The following is a 6966-nucleotide window of genomic DNA, read 5'->3' on the forward strand; positions in this document are numbered from 1 at the left end:
ATGTCAAGCAGCAATGAAGTGCAAAGATAATTAATTGGCATGCTCACTGGTGTGTTCGCTCATCCTGCCCAGGGTAAAACTGATTGATACATAGGAATTCATCATAAATTTAATTTAGCTGTGCAACTTTTTCTTCTTATTCATTCGGATTCGATACATGATTGTAGATCACCTGAAACCATATGGTCCCTTTCCATGTATATTTATTCATTTAGCAGACACTTTCCTCCAAAGCGACGTGCAACTCAGAGCAAACAGAAGTGCATCGACAAGAAAAGTATAAATTTAGTAAAAATAAATAGATGCAATAACTCCATAAAGTGAATATTTACAAAAGATATTTATAATAATTTATGTCCTTATTGCACGACAGAACAAAGTTTCCCTTAATTCTGGCAGATGGACCTCTAAAAGGAGAAAGACTGTTGAATTAACTGTGTTGCTAAAGTGAAACTACTGTACATACAGCAGATGGCGTAGTCATTAGGTTCCTGCACCTTCAACTTTAAAACTGCCACTTTAAGCCCCAAGAGGCATCCTGCTCTAAGGACCACAAGAAAGAGATGTTCTGGTACAATACCCAGCTGTATATAAGTTTACCGGAACCCTTGACCCAACAACGTAATAAAACAATGAATATGCAAAAGTATAGTAACACTAATAAATAATGAATCACTTCAGTTGGTTTTAATACATTATTAAGCAGAGTGAACATGTCTGACTGACAGCGACACAGTACAGTTTTGCTCAGTCAGGTGCGTCGACTGTGACTGTGCAAGCAGCTACGGTGCTGCTTCTAAGACAGAGCGAGGAAACGGAAAATAGATGTCCCATAATCCTCACGCTAAAGATGGAGGCGAAAGCTGAAATGCATTCATGCGTGACAGTCTGTAAGCGACATGATAAATCTCAGCGCTGTCAGATCACCAATGGATCTTCCCACAGAGGCCTCGGTAGCAGTTCCTTAGCTGTTCAAAGCACCTGTGTGTTTTTATGCCTCGGCGATTTGACCTTTGTTGTCACGGGCAGGAGGGCTCATCATCAAATGCTTAACATTTTAACACCCATGTCTCATTTCTACTCTTCTTCGCAGTTCCGTTTTTCCGGTGTTTTGCTTTGGTTGCCGTGGAGAAGAGGACTCGCGAACTCGCTTCTAATGAAAGCCTGGACACATCAAACGAGAAGGGGGAATCATCTAATGACACTCGTCACATAAAACAAGCGCTGAGCACTTCTGCTGCTGCCCAAACTCTGAAATGATGCCTCAAGCATTCGACGGCTAAGGAACAGCCACCTGCAACCCAGCTGTTCACTTTTGTTCACTACAGAGGACATAATGATTTGAGAGTATCTTATAAACTATGCATGCTGCAACTTATAGAGGGCATTTTATACTTTTAAACAATACCACATGCTTGGGGGTATATACACGCACACACAGTCTGAAGCCACTTGTTCCGAGCGGTGTCTCGGCAAGCCGGAGCCTAACCCAGCAACACAGGGCGCAAGGCTGGAGTGGGAGGGGACACACCCAGATCAGGATGCCAGTCAATCGTACGGCACCCCAAGCGGGACTCAAACCCCCAAACCCACCGGAGAGCAGGACCCAGCCAAACCCGTTGCGCCACCACACCCCTCGGGGGTATAGCTTGGTCAGTTTCCAGGAAATTCTAAACAAATATCCAGAAACCTTTTTTTTTTTTTTGCTGGCGTCCTCAGACAGGCGGATGGTTAAAGGAACAGGCTGGTGTTTTCTGTCTTTGAGCCAGTCCTGGATTAACGCAGAATATCCAGCTCTGTTCATGGGTGCAATTTTAAAATATATAAGCTATGGGTAAAACTAGCCTGGTGGATCCGCTGTGACGGTGTTGCGCAGAGCTGATTACCGTTGGACAGTGCTAAGTGCATGGACCCGCCACCATCTCAGCAGCGGAGGCCAGTGTCTACGCTACATTGTACCGACAGAATGTATCCTCTCTGCGGGCTTTCATAGACGCCCCCCCGCTCTCCAGATGCCAACGGATGTGACTAATGATACTGTCTGCGTGACAGGCGAAGCGATTGGATCCAGTGTTGACACGCTGAATGACAGCTCATATTTTAGATACATAGATAAAACGTCGAATTACCCGTAAAGTCCGGCGGCTTTTTTGTGCTCAAAGGAAACTAATGCTGTCTGCTGGGATGATAAGGAAATGGAACTAATTCCGCTGATGGCCACAGCAGTTATGTGGAGACAAGGTCACCTTCATGGTGCAACTGTTAAAGGTGAACACGGCATTCTGAATGCACAGTCATGCTCTCCAGGCATCCTGACATGACGTGCACAGCTGGAGGGACCGGGATCACATGACGCACTGTTGGTGCACCGCACACATTGTGTGTTCCTTGAGGGTGCTGAGTCAGATCTGCTCCGCTGCACCAGAATACACAGATCAACACACCTGGAGCGCAATGCAGCGTTTACATCTGTCATGGCGGGTAAATAGCTTTTCAGTTCTTTGTTATGTGAATCGGCATGATGGTGCAGCGGGTACTCATGGTGCTTGGGCTCTGAGTTCTGACGTGGGTTTACATTGAGGCCAGCGGAGTTTGTGTGTTCTCCCCGTGCTCATGTGGGTTTCCTCCAGGTGCTCTGGTTGCCTCTCATAGCCTAAGAGCATATGTTTTAGGTGAACTGAGGACTGTGAACTGCCCATAATGTGTGTCTCTGTGTGTGTGTGTGAAGGACTGCCCTGTGATGGACTGGCGTCCTGTCCAGGGTGTACCTCGATTCGCTCCCAGCCCTGCAAGAGGAGGCTCCAGTCTACTGTAACGCTGCACTGCACAAGCAGTGTGTTATTGGTAGTCATTGAATGATGTAAATAAAGGGAAATTTTCCTCTTGACGGTTTCTAACCACACTTTTACACTACAGCCTTTTTTTCTTTCCTTTAGTTTGCATTTTCACTGCGTTATTGGAAATTCTCCACATCACATAAAACAGGCTACATCTGGACTAATGAACCTGCCGGCGGAGGCTTAAAAAGACAAGCAATTAACATTTAATCACTTTACTAATACACTCCGTGAAGCAGTGATGATGTATAGGCAAACGCCGTAAACTCAAAATGTGCCATATTTATTTACTGGCCCAAGTTCATAAAACTACTAAAAGTTAAGCTAATCTTCCCAAATTAGTCATGTTTTCATTGGTTTTACATTTTTATTGAACATAATTTGTAACTATTATTGTGTTTTTTTTTGTGGAAACATCCAGAAATATCTGTTTAGGTCGTAATTTCTATAAGATGACGTGCTTCTCTTTGCCATCTGCCACGTTTATTGTTATTTGCCGTTGTCATAGCAGGAAGCGATCTCGGGGTTTTTCAGCACTGCAGGAAAAGTAAATACGGCGCGCATGTAAATGGGATGCAGCGTATTTAAATGCAAAGTAATGAAAGTAAAAGAAATGGTGGCGTTAAGAATCGGAGAGCGTTCGTGTATGGGGTCTTATATAAGGCAGATGAAATGACAGAGTCGTTGCCGTATTGTCGGTGTTATTTCGGGAATCTCGAGCTTTTCACACAGTGCCTACAAAGGAGCGTGGACTGTAAATCACCTTACGTAACCGCAGAGCTTTATGTGCAAAGTGGAATATACAAATATTTATTTAAAAATACGTATATGAGGGGAACATTCAAAGGCCCACGAAAACATGTTCTCTTTGGAGCCCTTAAAAGCCCCCCCCCCCCAGTTTGCCCCCTCCAGGAGGATTGCGGTGCTGTAAAGTGACTGCGTTTAGCGCCTCACGATGGTCAGCCCGGGGCACTGCAGGACCGGTTTACTGCTCACTCTGGGTGTGCTGCGTTAGCTAGTCTTTCATGTCTCGAACCCCATCTGTTATCAGGGTTTTACCCTTAATGTGCAATATTAAATAATAATATGTTAATAATTAAAAAATAATTAAAAACAAAATAGTCGGGGGGCACGGTGGCGCAGTGGGTTTAGCCGGGTCCCGCTCTCTGGCGGGTCTGGGGTTCGAGTCCCGCTTGGGGTGCCTTGCGATGGACTGGCGTCCCGTCCTGGATGTGTTCCCTCCCCCTCGAGCCTTGTGCCTTGTTCTGCTGGGTTAGGCTCCGGTTCGCTGCGGTCTTGGACAGTGTGTGTGTTTGTAAAAGAATAATGACCATCCCTATAGGGTTCACATACTTGCAAACAACACTGTACATTGGTGTATATAAAATATACAGTTGTTATGTAGCTGTTATGTTTTTCCACTTTAATCAGTGCAACTTGGGGTTCACTTATTTTTACTACTACACACATAACGTATGGAACTGCTCATTACACCCCTGTTATGTCAGATGGGAAACACATTTCATGGTAAAACTAAGAGACACAAGGGGTTCACATACTTTTAAGCAGCACTGTATGCGCTTCTCTACAGTATGTTCCATACAATAAAGCTAAATCACTATCCTCCTTTCATTGTCACATTTTATTCTCGGTTTTGTGTGACTTTATTTTCCCGAACTGCTTGAAAGGTTGAAACATACCTTTGACGTCACGATAATTCTGCAGCAGGCTGCTGCCAAAGGTTTCTCATTCAAAAAAGTGCTCGCTAAGCGCACCACTTCATTACTGTAACAGAATGGAAAGAAATAAAGCGGCTGAATAATTTTTCTTTGAATATGTCCTTTGTTTAAAGACAGAATCAGCAGGAATGTAAATTTGAATCATCCCTCTTCCAAGTAACACTGCATTTCTCACATATAGTAAGCCAGCAAGACTGAAAAGCTTATAGAATTATAGACAAATTTAGACTGTAATAACTTTTAGTTATGGTTATTTATAGGAAGAACTATAATTAAGGACATTGCATCGCTGTCAGGATAATAGCATGATGATAATATGTCTGGGTAATAGCAGAGCTGTATCTCAGAAAGGTTATTGTAAGGTTACTGCATCTACGTAGTTATTAATGGGGTTTGAAATCTGAGTTTGGAATTTTAATTTTAAATGTAATAATTGTCATCATACAAGATTTTATTCACTGTCTTTGGTGCAAGACTGCAGTATCCATGTCTTCAGAAGGTAAATGTGGTAATTAGTGTCACACATACAGTATGTTGGAGTGATCTGACCCAAATGCTATGGCAATACTAATACCATGTTTATAGGGCACACAAAGTTAATTTGTTGAGCCGATATCTGCAACCTTGACATTATACCATGAAAAGGCTATGAGTCATTTTCTGGTCTCAGCCTCCATAAAAATTATATGAGGAGGTTCGACTGCACTGTGGGAAAAACGATATGTAATTATTATTATTATTATGTACATTTACAAACACAACTGGGACCAGAATTCTGTCTTGTTTGTAGCTCCAAAGTTACCTCTGCCACTAAGTTGCAATAAAAATATTTAAAAAAGATTTCCTTTGATTCATTTATGAGGTTGGGTTCTGTGGAAACGTTGGATTTTGCTACTCTATAATAAATAAATTGCCGTAAGAATTTTAATTTGAATATTTTATTAAGTTTGACTTTGATTAAAATTGAAACTAATGTGAAATGAGTGGGGAATTAAAAGAATTTGTTGCCACAAACTCCCATTGAAGGCTGAGCAGAATTAATTTTGCTCGCAAACGCACATACCTTATTTCGGATGGTGCTCTTTACTGCCATCCATAGGCTCGGAGGGTAAACGCAGGTCGCAAAAATAGCTAGGAGATAGAAGAAGAAAATACCTTGGAGTGATAAATGAATTAAAATGAAATAAACGGGAACGCATTTGTCCCTTTAAAAATCGTAACCGAACCATTTGCAACACGAGGAACCGACACACAGAAACAGGGACCAGACAAATAGCCTTTAACAGTCTTTGAGTTTTACCACTTGAGCTTCAATCTGAAGAGAATCACCCCACAGCACCTCTAACAGATGGCATCAAGCCTTTTCCTTCTGCCTCCACTGTTGTACACAATCCGCTGTGCGAAGGTTCGACATTTGAAATATTTAAAGGGTATTATTAATGTCAGCTATTAAGCGCGGTGCTAAGAACGAGCCCTCTTGTATTCAAAGGTTGTCCGTGACCTTTCATAATAACACTGTTAATGGAGAAAAAAACACGAGTGCTGCTTGATTGTAACAAAAAATGCGTCCCTTCCTTTAAAAGGCATCTATTTATTTATTTATTTAGCTGATGAGTTTTTCCGCTGCACATTGCAGTGTTAAGCTACTTGTAATGCTGTGCCCATTTATACAGCTGGGTCATTTTTACAGTATCAATTCAGGGTAAGTACCTTGGTCGGGGTACTACAGTAGTGGGATAGATATGGACCCAGGCTTCCAGCTGCAAGGTGATGCTCTGACTACTTCGCCACCTGTTGCCCTGGTTTATAAGGTTTTTACCGCTCTCATGTGACTGTGACATCCTTGGGAAATATCACTGATCGTTGTGTCTGATCCATGTGCGCCCCATCCCTGCTTTCTCCACGAAATCGGCGTGACTGGTCTCTCTCCCTGATCAGCTCGATGCCTCTTTCTCCCATGCGTGCGAGGATGCGGCAGCTTCCTCACGTTTCGCTCCACCGGCCGCGAGACCGGCGCCGTCCTCCTCCTCCGACTGCTCGAACCTCTTCTCACAGCTACCTCTGTCATACTGCACCCCATCACGGTCACCATGACAACTGCGAGAGCAGGGATCTCCATCTCCGAGGCGCATCTCAGCGGCGTCGGTCTCGGCCTGCCTCCGGTCGCGGCGGCGCGAAGCCTCGTGACATCGGTGGCCCGACGATGGTCACGTAAGCAAAACAAGGCAACGAATGGTGGGCTGCATCCGCACAGGCAGATGCTTCGCAGGGGGCGTTTTTTCGCAAATGCCGACAGTGAGGTGCACATGTTCTGACATCTACCTGCCTGAGTGCACTGCTTCTGTCCAATTGTGTGTGTGTGTGTGTGTCCAGCCACATGCTTACTTAAG

This window comes from Scleropages formosus, chromosome 14 (genome assembly GCF_900964775.1).
Source record: "Scleropages formosus chromosome 14, fSclFor1.1, whole genome shotgun sequence".
Taxonomy (NCBI): domain Eukaryota; kingdom Metazoa; phylum Chordata; class Actinopteri; order Osteoglossiformes; family Osteoglossidae; genus Scleropages; species Scleropages formosus.